Below are 14,444 nucleotides of genomic sequence, written 5' to 3' on the forward strand. Positions count from 1 at the left end.
GGCTTCTCTCTGGGACCTGCGCCCTCCACGGACTTCCAGGCTGCGAAGTGTGGCCGGCTGCTGGAAAGCTCGGGGACCAGAGAACCTGGAGCCGGGGTCTCGGCCTCTTGTGCCCTCAGAAAGTGCGTCACAGCAGGAACCGTCCACTGGGGGCTATTCCCCATCCCCCCAAGGATGCTTGGCAGCGTTTGCAGATATTAGGTCTGTTCCACCAGGGTGTGTGTGTGGGTGCAGCTGGCCCCCTGTGTGTGGAGCCCAGAGACGCTGCTCCACAGCCTGCAGTGCACAGCACAGCCCAGCACAAAGAACCCCCAGCCCCAGATACCCACAGTGCAGAGAAAACCTGCAGGACAGAGTCTCTATCTGTCACCTGTCCATCCAGCTGTCATCTGTCTATCATCTATCTATCAATCATCTATCTATCTATCTATCTATCTATCTATCTATCTATCTATCTATCTATCTATCTATCTATCTATCTATCTATCATCTATCTGTCATCTACCACTTCTGTCTGTCTAGGAGGCTCTCACACCCTGGGTGGGGCTGCTCCTGGCTCCTGGTGTGTGGAGCCCAGAGACGCTGCTCCACAGCCTGCAGTGCACAGCACAGCCCAGCACAGAGAACCTCCAGCCCAGAGGCCACAGTGCAGAGACGTTTTGGATTTTGACTTGAGCAACGCCCCTCGGGCCCCTGGTGGACTCTCTCGTGCGGGGTCCTCTACCTGACCAGACGTTAAAGCCCTTGGCCGTAGAAGGGGACCCTTCAGTGCCGGCATTGGAACCAAGCCCTGCTTCCTGAGCTGCAGCTCTGCTGTTTTAAAGTGGACTCTCTGGGGCCTGGTCCCGGGGTCACCCCGTGGACCGTGCTAAGTCATCCCAGGGCGCAGGGCCGTCTGGTCAGGCCCGACACCTAAGGGGCTCAGAGGGGCAGGGAGGCACGTGGACGGGGAGAAGGTTCTGCCATGGCCAGTGAGCACCTGCTGCCCAGCCCAGGAGCTGGACATGGAGAAGGGAAATGTCTCCAGGGATCCTGGAGAGTCACTGCCTGCTCTCTGACCCTGGGGTGGGCAAGTGCGGAGGGCAGAGAGCTTGGCGGCGAGTGGACACGTCGTTGTTCTTGCTGGCCTGCGGGCAGCCTGGGGAAGCGCGGAGGCCGGTGCGGAAAGGCCTGGGCCACGGGGATTAGCAGGCCCGGCCAGCAGGGCGCACGATGGACCCCAGAGGCGCATGAATACCGGCTTTCACGGGGCGGCCGGTCACTCGGCCCTGGAAACGTTCAACAGATGAGGATTGACGTGCAGGGATGGCCAGCAAGGACGGACTGCCCAGCCCAGGGAGGAAAGCAGAGCCGTCCAGCCACTCACAGTGTCCGGCAGAGGGACAGACGTGGATCAGCTCCCGCCCGGAGGAGTGCGCGCAGCTGGTGCCTCAGGGAAGCCCATGTCCTGACCTCCTCATGGACACGGGATGATGCCCAGGGATGTCCACGTCTGACCCGCATGGAGACAGGATGATGATCAGAGATTCCTGCGTCCAGGTCCCACATGGGAGACAGGATAACGTCCCAGAGATGACCACCTTCCATGCCCACATGGGAGACTGGACAATGCTCCAGGGATGTCCGTGTCTGACCCACGTGGGCGACGGGTGATGCCCAGAGACGCCCACGTCCTGACTCTGCGTAGGAGAGAGAACAGTGTCCAGGGATGTCCACTCCCCAATCCCGTATGGAGAGAGAACAGTGTCCAGGGATGTCCACTCTCTGATCCCGTATGGAGAGAGGACAGTGTCCAGAGACGTCCACTCTCCAATCCCATATGGAGAGAGGACAGTGTCCAGGGACGTCCACTCCCCGATCCCGTATGGAGAGAGGACAGTGTCCAGGGACGTTCACTCCCCGATCCCGTATGGAGAGAGGACAGTGTCCAGGGACGTTCACTCCCCGATCCCGTATGGAGAGAGAACAGTGTCCAGGGACGTCCACTCTCCGATCCCGTTTGGAGAGAGGACAGTGTCCAGAGACGTCCACTCTCCAATCCCATATGGAGAGAGGACAGTGTCCAGGGACGTCCACTCTCCGATCCCATATGGAGAGAGAACAGTGTCCAGGGACGTCCACTCCCCGATCCCATATGGACAGAGGACAGTGTCCAGGGACGTCCACTCCCCGATCCCGTATGGAGAGAGGACAGTGTCCAGGGACGTCCACTCTCCGATCCCGTATGGACAGAGGACAGTGTCCAGGGACGTCCACTCCCCGATCCCGTATGGAGAGAGGACAGTGTCCAGGGACGTCCACGTCCTATTCAGTCCCTCAGGACGGCGAGCGCCCTTTCTCTGACGCCGTCCATCTCCGAAGGCATGGAACCTGGGTTCCAGGACGTGGGCTGACCCGTCATGGAGGAAGTCACCACCGTGCAGCAAAGAGCTTCCCAAAGTCCTCTCTCTGTCAATAAAGAGACCTTCTAGAAAACGCCGTGTGTGCACGCGCAGCAGTGTCCTGCCGCGCCTTCCAGGTCCCCAAGGCCCCTCCAGAAACCAAGTCAGATCAACCAGGTCCTGTCACCCCGATGGCCCCGTCTCCCTGCGATTCCGTCACGACAGAGGGACATGGCCCTGGGGAGGGCCCTGGGCACTGAACGTGGCTTGGAGAGAGCGTCCATGTCATTTATGCAAAGAATAAAACCAATGGGAAGACTGGACACGGTGCTCACGACAGATGGGGAGAGAAGTCGCCGAGGGGACATGGCCACTCTGCTGGTGTGTCCTCTGACCCGTCCCCAAAGCAGGAAGCTTAACGTGCATCTGGCAAAACGTCCTGGTGAACATCTCTAGCGAAATTGAGGGAAGGTGACTCGCGGGGCTGAAAGTCCTCGGCATTCCTCGAAGTGGCCGGCACTAGCTGACCTTTCCAGAGAACGCCACTTGACCATCACTTCAATACCCACTGGACTGTATCAGCTTTATTTGGGCTGGTGGTTTCAGAGGTTCAGTCCATGGTGGGCCGACTCCATGGCTCTGGCCCAAAGTGAGGCAGAACAAAATGGCGGAAGGGCCTGGAGGAGGAGAGCAGCTCAGGACGTGGCACCAGGAAGCAGAGAGAGCTCTGCTCACCAGGGACCAGATATAAACCTCATGGAGCCAGGGACAGGATATAGTCCCCAAGGAACCAGGGACAGGATATAGTCCCCATGGAGCCAGGGACGGGGTATAGTCCCCAAGGAGCCAGGGACAGGATATAGTCCCCATGGAGCCAGGGACGGGATATAGTCCCCAAGGAGCCGGGGACGGGATATAGTCCCCAAGGAGCCAGGGACTGGATATAGTCCCCAAGAAGCCAGGGACTGGATATAGTCCCCAAGGCATGTCCCCAGTGGCCACCTCCTCCAGCCACACCCACCTGACTTCAGTCACCACCCAGTTAGTCCATTCAAGTGGATTAATCTCGAGTAGGTGACACCTCTCATAACCCAATCATTTCACCTCTGGACATTCTTGCGTGGTCTTACGCATGAGCTTTTGGGGGACCCCTCATAGCTACACCTTAAGAGTGATCCTTCCAGAATGAAAAACATCGCTTTTAGATAAACATCCATGCCACCAGCTCTATTTGGGGGAACTGTGTGTTGACTCCAATCTTTGGATTGGTCCCTCTGGGATGGACCTGAATGGACGCCTTCATGTTCGTGCACGCCTGGCTTCTCTTTGGCCACCGTGACGATGCCGTGATCTGGTTTGAGGTTAAAGGAATCACCCACACTTCCAGGGATTTGCTCTCCAGGAGCAAGAGAAGATTCTGGAGTTTTGTAGGGGACCTCGAGTTTCTATAGGAAAAGAAAATGATGTGCGCTCTCCTCCTCCAGGTCCTTCCGCCATTTTGTTCTGCCTCACCTTGGGCCAGAGCCATGGAGTCGGTCCACCATGGACTGAACCTCTGAAACCATGAGCCCAAATAAACCAGGTGGTAACTCAAGGCAGGTGGGGTGTGGTTGGAGGACTGGGTCACTGGGGACATCCCTTGGGGACTATATCCTGTCCCTGGCTCCTTGGGACTATATCCTGTCCCTGGCTCCTTGGGGACTATATCCTGTCCCTGGCTCCATGGGGACTGTATCCTGTCCCTGGCTCCATGGGACTATATCCTGTCCCTGGCTCCTTGGGGACTATATCCTGTCCCTGGCTCCATGGGGACTGTATCCTGTCCCTGGCTCCATGGGACTATATCCTGTCCCTGGCTCCTTGGGGACTATATCCTGTCCCTGGCTCCATGGGACTGTATCCGTCCCTGGCTCCTTGGGGACTATATCCTGTCCCTGGCTCCATGGGGACTGTATCCTGTCCCTGGCTCCCTGGGGACTATATCCTGTCCCTGGCTCCATGGGGTTTAGATCTGGTCCCTGGTGAGCAGAGCTCTCTCTGCTTCCTGATGCCACGTCCTGAGCTGCTCTCCTCCTCCAGGCCCTTCCGCCATTTTGTTCTGCCTCACCTTGGGCCAGAGCCATGGAGTTGCCCACCATGGACTGAGCCTCTGACACCTGAGCCCCAGGTAAGCTTTTCCTCTTCTAATTGTTCTCGCCAGATATTTTAATCACCGAAACAATAAAAGTTGACCTGAACCATCACTCAGGTGAGCTCCTCACGGTCTGAGAGGTTTCTAAGGTCATCCTGGTCACAGCAGAAGGCTTGGTCCACGGATTGTCCCTTGAGTAACTAGCGCCTTGTTTCCTGGAGACTCAGGGTCAGACATTCAGCGACGATCCTCAGGAGGTCTGCCTCGGACCCTCTGCCTTAAATGGCTATTCCTTTCACTGATGGGTCCAGCATGTTCCAGACTAGCGAGACCTTCCTTGTGTTGGAGTTGGGGGCCATGGAGGGACGGAAGCACCCCCGAAAAGCTGGCCTTGAGCTGGGTCCCCTGGCGTGTGTCCTCCCGCCCGCCTCCGAGCAGACACCCGGACCCCGTCTCCAGAAGATGGGGCAGCCCGGCCAGTCGAGGCAGGAGATGGGACTGTCGGCGGAGCCGTTTCTTGTCCCGGGCGCGAGTCCCCGTCTCTCACCCTGACCTCGCGGAGTGCTCCCCGGGGCTTCTCTCTTGGGGGAGCTGGCTGGGCTGGTTTCTTCCGTGACCCCTCTTCGCGCGGTGCTCAACCGTGCGCCTTGATCACAGAGGCTGTAAATACTCACTCAAGCAGGCTCGTTCAGGGGACGGAGAATGGCAAAGCCTCCCGTGATATCGTATTTCAATTACTCGACTAACAGAGTTATCTGGGTTGAACGAGACCCGAGAGGCCCCGGAAGACCCATTGTCTGTGTCTTGCATATGTTAAGACGCTTAAAAGACCGGGGGAAATTCCCGCCGCCTTCATAAAAATCTACTCCGCACCTGCCCGTCTCTGTGGCTGCGTCTCCCTCCCGCCCATTAGTCCCGGGCTGTGCGATAATACAGATTTATGGTTATTTTTTTAATGGCTTCTAATGAGTTGTCCCTGACAGTAGCACGCACTCATGCATTTTAATAGCTCAGACCTAAATGGAGGGTCCTCTCTCATCTTTCTGATTATCCGTGTTGCAGGATCACGTGGTCACGCAGTCACGCGTGCACATGAGTCATCACCTCCGTCCACTCTACTGTCCTTCCTGCCCCACGCCCTTCCCTCCCTTGACTCCCCTCTACCTGATCTAAAGCAATTCTCTTCTTCCCTATTCCTCCCCCTTAGTCTGAATTAGCATCCGCAGATCGGAGAGAACATCTGACCTTTTTGCGGTTTTTGGGTTTCGCTGACAGAGAGAGTAAAAACACTTCCCCGTTCATAGGAGTCCCCAAAAATAAAATGGATTCGAATCCGTGGGACTCAATCTAACAAAAGAGGCGAAAGAGCTCTACAATGAAGACTGCGGAAGACTAAAGAAAGAAATCGAAGAAGACCTCAGAAGGTGGAAAGACCTCCCCTCGCTCCTGGATAGGCAGAGTTAATCTGGTCAAAATGGCCACACGACCAGAAGTACCATCCGGATTCAATGCAATTCCTAATGCAATCCCAATGACCTTCCTCATAGACATAGAAAAAGCCGTCATGAAATTCATTCGGAAAAATAAGAGAGGCAGAACAGCCAAAGCCATCCAGAGCGAGATCTGAGAAAGCGGGAGGCATCACCGTATCAGACTCGAACTATACTACAGAGCTACAGAAATAAAATCAGCATGGCATTGGCACCAGAACAGACAGGTAGACCCAGGGTGCAGAATAGAAGACACAGAGACACACCCACATGAATACAGTCGTCTCCTACTAGACAAAGGCGCCAAAAACGTACATCGAGGGAGAGATAGCTTCTTCAACAAATGGTGCTGGGAAAACCGGAAATCCACATCTAACGAAATGAAAGTCAACCCTTATTTCTCACCCCGCAGAAAACTCATCTCAAAGTGGATCAAAAACTTAGACCCAGAGACCCATAGAACAGAGACCCTGCGACTACCAGAAGCAACAGCAGGCCCAGATCTTCCCCGCGTCGGCCTGGGACCCGACGTCCTCAACAAGACCCCTAAAGAGCAAGAAGCAAAATCAAGAATCAATCAAGGCGATGGAATCGAACCAAAGAGCTGCTTCTCAGCAAAAGAAAGCACCAGTGATGCGAAGAGGGAGCCGACGGAGTGGGAGAAAATCTATACCACACGCACCGCAGACAGAGCACCCATCTCCAGGGTGTAAAAACAACTTGCAAAACTTAACACCAACAAAGAAAAAAACCACAATTAATAAACGGGCTAAGGAACGAAACAGACACTTCACAGAAGAAATAGATCAGTCAGCAAATATGTGAAAAAATGTTAAATATCTGTAGCAGTTAGAGAAACGCAAATCAAAACTACACAGAGATGCCGTCTCGCCCCGGTCAGAATGGCCATGATCAAGAAGACCAGCAACCATAAGTGTTGGCGAGGACGTGGGGAAAAGGTCCACTCACACGTGGCTGCTGGGAATGCAAAATGGTGCAGCCACTCTGGAAAGCAGTGTGGAGATTCCTCAGGAAACTTGGAATGGACCCACCATGTGACCCAGCTAGCCCACTCCTCAATTTACACCCAAAGGACTTAAAATCAGCACCCTACAGTGACACAGCCACATCAGTGTTTATACCAGCTCAACTCACAATAGCTAAGCTATGGGACCAACCTAGGTGCCCTTCAACAGATGAATGGATAAAGAAAATGTGGTGCATATGCACAATGGAGTATTACTCAGCCCTCAAGAATGGAATGATGGCATTTGCTGGTCAATGGATAGAGGTAGAGACTATCATGCTAGGTGAAGAAACACAGATTTTAGCATGTCCTGTCTCCCAAGACCTGATGTCCCCCATCTCCCCTTCTATGCAGGCAATGCTTTCTCTTGCTAGGAGGACACTAGGCCCAGTGGGAAACCCGGGCTCCAGGAAAAGTCAGGCATGTCCGCGATTGAATGACGTGAAAGTCCTCCCCACCCTGCTTTGGATCACAGCTTCCGTCTATCTTTGAGGAGCAGTGTCTTAGTCCATTTTCTGTTGCTATAGGAGACTGCCTGACGTTTGATTAAGTTATAAAGTCTGGAGGTTTATTTAGCTCATGGTTCTGGAAGCTGGTAAGTCCACAATATGGTGCTAGGATTTGGTGAGGTCTTCTTACTCCACAATAACATGGCGGAGGGCATCACCTGGCGGGAAAGGCCAAGTGTGCCACCTGTGTCTCTTCCCCTTTCTTAAAAAGCCACCAATCCCATAGCACGGGCTCCACCTTCAGGACCTCATCTAAACAAGAAGACCTCCCAGAAGGTTCCACAGTCCCACTACCGTTGGTGTATCATTTTAGGAACTCAGCCTCCAACAGAAGGACTTTGGAGACGTTGAAACCACAGCAAGTGGGAACCTTTCTGAGCAGTGTGCGTGGTGACCCCAATCCCTCAGAGCAGGACCGTGTGGTCAGTGGTGGGAGGACTCACCCCGAAAGATATGCTCTGCCCCAAATCCGTGCATGCGACCTGGTGTGGACATGGGTCTCTGCAGAGGCAGTGAGTGCAGGACCCTGAGAGGAGCTCCTCCTGGGCAGGGTGTCCCTGAGGCCATGGCCGTGTCCTCACAAGAGACAGAAGAGGAGACACAGAGGAGGAGCCATGTGGAGATGGAGGCAGAGGCTGGAGGGCTGGGGCCACCAGCCCAGGGCTGCCTGGAGTCCAGGAGCTGGAGAGGCAGGAAGGAGCCTCCTGGAGCCCGTGGAGGGGCTCAGCCCTGCCCGCTCCAGGCTGCTGGACTGCTGGCCCCCATCGCTGTGGAGAACGTGTGTCCACCTTCACGCCACCTTCTCTGTGGTCATTTCTGGTTGCAGCCCCAGACGTCTCCCGCCCCAGGCTGTTTCCTCTTTACAGACAAGACTGTCCACACGGGGCTGTTTCTGGACTTGCTTCTTCCCCTGCAGACTCCCAGCCTGGAGTCCCACATCCCCTTCCCCTGGAGCTCTGGGAATCTGGAAGGAGTCGATGGCACCTCCCGAGTCATCCCCTGGTCTGGCTCTTGGAAAGGTGTTGGGGTCCTACCTTGACACACGAGGCACAGCCCTGTTTCCTCATCGGGTTTTGGTTTCTAAGCCAAAGGTCAGGGTGGGGTTCAGGGTTATTTTTGCAGAAGCAAACTTACAGCCGGGGCTCCTGGTTTCTGGGTCTCCCTCTTCATTTTTAGAAGACCATGATGATTTACGGGGTGGGAAGTAAGAGGGGAAGACGCCTCCAAAGACTCCCAAAGCAAAGGATGTCACTCAACATTTGGTTGCTAAATCGCCCCAATCTCGTGCCTGTGGGTTTGATTGACGGATCATTTCCAAATGCGTTAGGTCGTTGGGCGGAGACCACTTCATGACCGATGGACTCATCCACGGACGGCTGGATGGACTACTGCGGGTTGTGACCTTGATGGAGGAAGTAGGTCACTGGGGCATGTACTGCATCGTCTATCTTCGGTCTGGTCCCTTCTCCCCGTCTCTGCCTCCCACCTGCCATGAGCTAATCAGCTTTCCCCACCGTACCCTTCCGCCATATTGATTCTGCCTTGTAATTGGCCAACCATGGACAGAATCTTCTGATACCGTGACCTGACATAACTCCTTCCTCTTCTAAGTCGTTCTTTTTAAGTATTTTGATCATTCAAATGAATGACAAAGTCACGCTGGATGATACCTTAGCCTGGATCTCTCACTTTTCCGACACTTTTGGTGATCCCAGCTACTGGGCAGAGGAAGGTCATTTTTGAAATGAACCAAGGCAGTGACAAAGAGTCGTCTCTGAGTAGCACCTTATGTGCTGTGGTGGACTCCAACAGCTGCCTAATGAGCGCCAATCACAGCGTGATTGACACGTCTCTCCGGAATTTTCCCGTGCTTACCCACGGGAGCTGTTTCTCCTGGAGACCCAGGAAGCTTTATTTTAATGGCTCTTCCCATGGGTCTTGGTAAATCCAAAGTAAATAGGAAGGTGTGGATTAATTCGACCCTTGGATGGAAGTTGTCTGGCATTTCCTGATTGTGTCTGATCTGTGCTGATTTGTGACCATGCTCCCCTGAAGCCCAGTAAGGCTCAGCAAAGGACGTCTCCTTTGGAAGATGGACAGCCACCCTGTTTTTAGGCATGCAGACCTGGCAATTACCATTCCCGAATACGTGGCACTGGGAAATTAAATTTATAATCAGACGTGCCTTTCTTCTTGGAACCTTCTCGGAAGTGTGACGTGCGTGCATGATTAAGGCCATTCAGAATCAGCGCTTGATGTCAACTGTACTCCTCAGTCAATCAGTCAATCAGTCAGCCCACCAGCCCTCACTCAAAGCACCGTGGCTGAAATCCCTAAATTGGAAAAAAAAAAAAGAGAAATTCCGAATGTCAAATATCAGAAGGGGCATAAACACGCTCACATCCTACTCTCTCAGATCCTCAGCACCCACGTAAAATTTCAAGGCTTCCCACCCCCGTGAGAGAGTCCGGAAGCCAGGGGGGAGGTAGCCCGGAGTGGGAGCGTGTGGCCCAGGGAGAAGCAGACACGACGGCGTTTTCCCTGAAAGACGCGAAGACGGGTGCTGAAAAGCAGCCACGTGTGGAAGTCAGATTTTATCCATCCTGCAGGAAAAGTGCTTGATAGGGATGAAAGGAAAGCGCATCCCGTGCGGGACCCGGGCGGAGGAATTTCCTCAGCCCAGATGAGATCACCCTGATCCATCCCGATAACAACCCCACAGGGGTTATCCCTGTCCACACTGTGGGATTCTAGAACCAATCCTCCAGGGATCGACTTGGAAGGACCCACCAGAGACACCCAAAGCTTCCTTTCAGCCACGAAGCCAACGAGACCCAAGACACACAATTGCCTGCAAATTAATTAAAGGCAACTCCCAGAAGCCCCCAGGCACTTGTCCACGATGACCACGGTCACAGTCTCCCTTGAGCTATGGTAGTTCTCCAAACTTCAGAGGGTTGGGACATCATGGCGCACGGGGACTCTCCGAGAAGGTGGAACATGATGAGAGGTGACAGGAATTTTCATAGGATGTAAGTTTGTGTCAAGCCAGAAACTCAGGATGGGACTGTACTTGGAAATAAGGTCTGTGCTGATGTGATTAGCAAAGGATCTTGAGAGGACTCATCCTGGATCATGGTGGCCCTGAGGCCATGGCCGTGTCCTCACAAGAGACAGAAGAGGAGACACAGACACAGAGGAGGAGCCACGTGGAGACGGAGGCAGAGGCTGGAGGGCTGGGGCCACCAGCCCAGGGCCGCCTGGAGCCCAGGAGCTGGAGAGGCGGGAAGGAGCCTCCTGGAGCCTGTGGAGGCAGCTGGACACCATGGAAAGAGGCTGGTCCTGTCCACATCTGGACCCAGAACCTGTGAAGGGGACCTGGTGTGGACACGGGTCTCTGCAGAGGCAGCGAGTGCAGGACCCTGAGAGGAGCCCCTCCTGGTCAGGTGGCCCTGAGGCCATGGCCGTGTCCTCACAAGAGACAGAAGAGGAGACACAGACACAGAGGAGGAGCCACGTGGAGACGGAGGCAGAGGCTGGAGGGCTGGGGCCACCAGCCCAGGGCCGCCTGGAGCCCAGGAGCTGGAGAGGTGGGAGGGAGCCTCCTGGAGCCCGTGGAGGAGCTCAGCCCTGTGACACTGGACCTCAGACTTGTGGTCTGCAGGACCATTATAAGATAACGTCCTGATGTTTTAAGGTATGAAGTTTCCACCACTCTGTTGTGGTAGCCCAGAAAACCCTTGGCGCGGTGGGGACAGTCATCACGCCAATGCGCCAGATCAAAGACTGCGTTCACATTTTCCTTTGAAATTTGCCAAAAGGTCTCCTGAGCAGTGATCACTGGTGGACAGAGGGTCGCCCATGACTCTGGGTCTTACAGGAAACTCGGTGCTTAGTGGAGATCGGGTGCTCACTGAGAAGAAGATGAAGTTGTGGAGCTATATGGCACCGGGGGTTTGCACCACTAAGCAAATGGGCTTCTTGCCACTAAGTCTGCTCCTAGAAATGGTTCTGATGGAAAATTTCCTATTATGCACAGTTTTCCCCAATTTAGAAAACACGGTCATAAGAGAATTAAGTAGTTTTACCAAAAAAAAAAAAAAAAAAATTTCTATCCCACCAGGAGGTTTCGATTTTGACACTCCCAGCTCACTCCAGCTCGGGAAGTCTGTTCTCACTCACGGCGGGTTTTCAGGGTTACGGAGTAGAGCCATTTTCCACCCCAGCCAGTCCATGCTATTTGGGGATTGTCGGTTCTGCCCCCTTCAAGCCTACCCCCGCTCTGAAGCACAAAAGGAAATCCCAAGTGAGTTTTTGAAGGAGCAAGATCCCCAGATCACTCAGGGGATTCGGGTTTTCTCTTCCAATCCCCGGGAAGAGCCGGCAAAGCAGATCCGGCCGCCATTTTGAAATGAGAGGCCTGGGCATTGCACCCCTGGGTGGAGCAGCCTGTGTTGAGATCAAAGCCGGCGCCCAGCAGGAAGTTTCCAGAGCTTCTCTTAACTCAGGATCTGGAGGAAGACGGCGGAAAGCTAAGAACAAGCTGAGTCTAGGGCTGGGGAGGTACCCGGTGGAGGAGCACTTGCCTGGCCTTCTGGGGTCTGATCCCATCCCCTGCACCCAACCAACAGGAAAAGGAAAGGCCAGGCAGCCGCATTTTCTGGGCATGTGATTCCGGCATGGACCAAGTTCAGGAAATCAGATGCAGGCTGCGTCCCGGGCTGGGGGCACATGCAGAGGGCTGGGGGCGGCGGGCCCCGCGCATTCCTGCAGAGCACCACATGAAAGCCCCATGAGATTAGGGTAGTATATTACAGCAACGTGACCCCAAAACGTCGGGTTCCTCTGCCCCCACTGTATCTTATTAGCACCTCATCAGAGCCAGCTCCAGAAACACATGTTAACAAGAGCTCAGAAAGGCTCCGCCCCCTGGAGAGAGCTGTCTCCCATTAGCGGCCACAGCAAGTTAATGGGTTGAGAGAGGAAAGGAATGGAGCGGGGAATGCATCACCCGCGCGAGGCCAGGCCGGCGGGGAGGGACGTTTACAGCCTGATGCTGACGGCCGCAGGAACGCTGCGCACAAGGGGAGACAGGGGTCGCCACTTTCCAGCAGCTCCAGGGAGGGTCCTGGAGGGTCCTGGAGGGTCTGCACATTCAGCAAATGTGTCTGGGTCCCCATGGTGGGTCAGGACACAACCACGAAGGTGTGCTTGGGAATGTAGACCTACCCACCTGTCCTCCCTCCCTCTCTCTCTCTCTCTCCTCTATTCAATCAATTCCCTATCTATCATCTACGTCTGTCATCTATAGTCTGTCTATATCAACTATCACCTATCATCTGTCATCTATCCATCCATTCATCCATCCATCCATCTCTCCATCCATCCATCCGTCCATCCATCCGTCCATCAATCTATCCATCCATCCACACACCCACCCACCCATCTATCTATCCATCCATCATCTATCTATCCATCCATCCATCCGTCCATCCATCCGTCCATCAATCTATCCATCCATCCACACACCCACCTGCCCATCCGTCCATCCATCAATCCATCCATCCATCCATCCATCCATCATCTATCTATCCATCCATCCATCCATCCATCTCTCCATCCATCCACACACCCACCCGCCCATCTATCTATTCATCCATTCATCTATCCATCCATCCATCAATCTATCCATCCATCCACACACCCACCCGCCCATCTATCCATCCATCATCTATCTATCCATCCATCCATCCATCCATCCATCCATCCATCCATCTCTCCATCCATCCATCCATCCATCCATCCATCCATCTCTCCATCCATCCACACACCCACCCGCCCATCTATCTATCCATCCATTCATCTATCCACTCATCATCTAGTTGTTTCTGTCATCTATTTGGCCATGATATCTACATAGATCTACTATCTGTATCTGTCATTTATCTATGGTTACCCTTTATCTATCCTCTATCGTCTATCTATATCATTTATCAGTCATCTATCAAGGTCTGTTTGACATCTATCATGTATCTATCAATCATCTCTTCATCACTATTATTCATTTATCAGTCAGCTATCCTTATTCCTCTCTCTGCACATATTGATCATCTATCTTTATCAATCATCTGTCCATGTAATTATGTATGCATCTGTCCTTTACAAATCATGTGTCTATTAATCATTTATTAATCTACCTCTATCCATCATCTAGCCACCAATCTTCCACCTCCTATCAATCTCTTCATCATCTGTATCCACACCATGTATCTATGAATCATCTATCTTCCTTCATCTATGTATCTCTATTCTTCATTTATCCATCATAGACTTGCCTACCTGTCTATCATGTATCTACCTACCAATCTGTCTGTCCATCTGTGTAACTTCTATGTATCTATTCTGTATATACATCTATCCATCTACCTAGTAGGTCTCTATTATCTATGTCTCATCTATTTACCTATGCATTGATCTATTACATCTATCTATCTATGATCTATCTATCATCTATCTGTTATCTATCACCTATCTATCATCTCCCAGTTCTGTCTGTCTAGGTGGCTGTCACACCCTCGATGGGGCTGCTCCTGGCCTGGTGTGTGGAGCCCAGAGACGCTGCTCCACAGCCTGCAGTGCACAGCACAGCCCAGCACAGAGAACCCCCAGCCCCAGATGCCACAGTGCAGAGAAAACCTGCAGGACAGAGTCTCCGTCTATCAATCATCTATCTATGTATCTACATCTCTATCATCTATTGATCACCTACCTATGTACATATATCCAGTCCACCTACCAAGCCCTCCACCATCCTTCCGTGTATCCTCTATGTGTCTGTTATCTTTCTACATCTCTCTCCACCTCTTAGGGTTCCATTTTCTATAAATCTTCTGCTTACCTGCAGGT

The 14,444-nt window shown here is 53.2% G+C and overlaps 1 protein-coding gene across 1 annotated transcript in view; it reads left to right on the plus strand.

Moving 5' to 3' along the window:
* SLC25A6 (solute carrier family 25 member 6) overlaps positions 1-14,444 on the plus strand; it is a 248,017-nt gene that overhangs the window by 156,793 nt on the left and 76,780 nt on the right. The gene's annotated exons all lie outside the window — the stretch shown is intronic.

This window comes from Sciurus vulgaris (genome assembly GCF_902686455.1).
Source record: "Sciurus vulgaris genome assembly, chromosome: X".
Taxonomy (NCBI): Eukaryota; Metazoa; Chordata; class Mammalia; order Rodentia; family Sciuridae; genus Sciurus; species Sciurus vulgaris.